Source organism: Penaeus monodon, chromosome 15, assembly GCF_015228065.2.
Source record: "Penaeus monodon isolate SGIC_2016 chromosome 15, NSTDA_Pmon_1, whole genome shotgun sequence".
Lineage (NCBI taxonomy): Eukaryota > Metazoa > Arthropoda > Malacostraca > Decapoda > Penaeidae > Penaeus > Penaeus monodon.
Genome location: NC_051400.1, coordinates 35,827,138 through 35,827,903, shown reverse-complemented (window position 1 = coordinate 35,827,903; position 766 = coordinate 35,827,138).

Genomic DNA, 766 nt, shown 5'->3' with positions numbered 1-766 from the left:
AATCCTCGCTGTGAACTACAAATGCTTATCCCGCCGGAGCGCGTTCGGGAAAGAAATAAGCTACGGCGTTCACCCCGCGGCGCTCTGTCATCTTGCTCCAATAGAGATCATTCGACAGGGATTACGCTTCGGTAAGAGTCTTCGGTATAAGCTATGGGCTGCCTTATTTCAACTGCGTTACGGGAAGGTGTTAGGATGAGGAGGTGAGGGTAAGGGTGAGGATGGGTAAGGGTGACGATGGGTAAGAGTGACGATGGGTAAGGGTAAGGATGGGTAAGAATAAGGACGGGTAAAGGTGAGGGTAAGGGTGAGGATGGGTAAGAGTGACGATGGGTAAGGGTAAGGATGGGTAAGAATAAGGACGGGTAAAGGTGAGGGTAAGGGTGAGAATGGGTGGAGGATGGGTAAAGGTGAGGATAGGTAAGGTGAGGATGGGTATGGCTGAGTGGGTAAGGGTGAGTTGGTAAGGTAAAGATGAGTAAGGTGGAAGATGGGTAAGGGTGAGCATGGTTAATGATGGGTAAAGGTCAGAATGGGTAGGTTTTAAGATGGGTAAGGGTGAGGATGGGGGAAAGCGTACGGAGAGGTAAGGGGTGAGGATGGATAAATGTGAGGATGGGTAAGGGTGAAGAAGGGTAAAGATGAAGGTGGACAAGCGTAAGGATGGGTAAGCCTTAGGATGGGTAAGCGCAAGAATGGGTAAGAGTGAGGATGGGTAAACATAAGGATGGGAAAGGGTGAGGATGGGTAAGCGTGAGGATGGCTG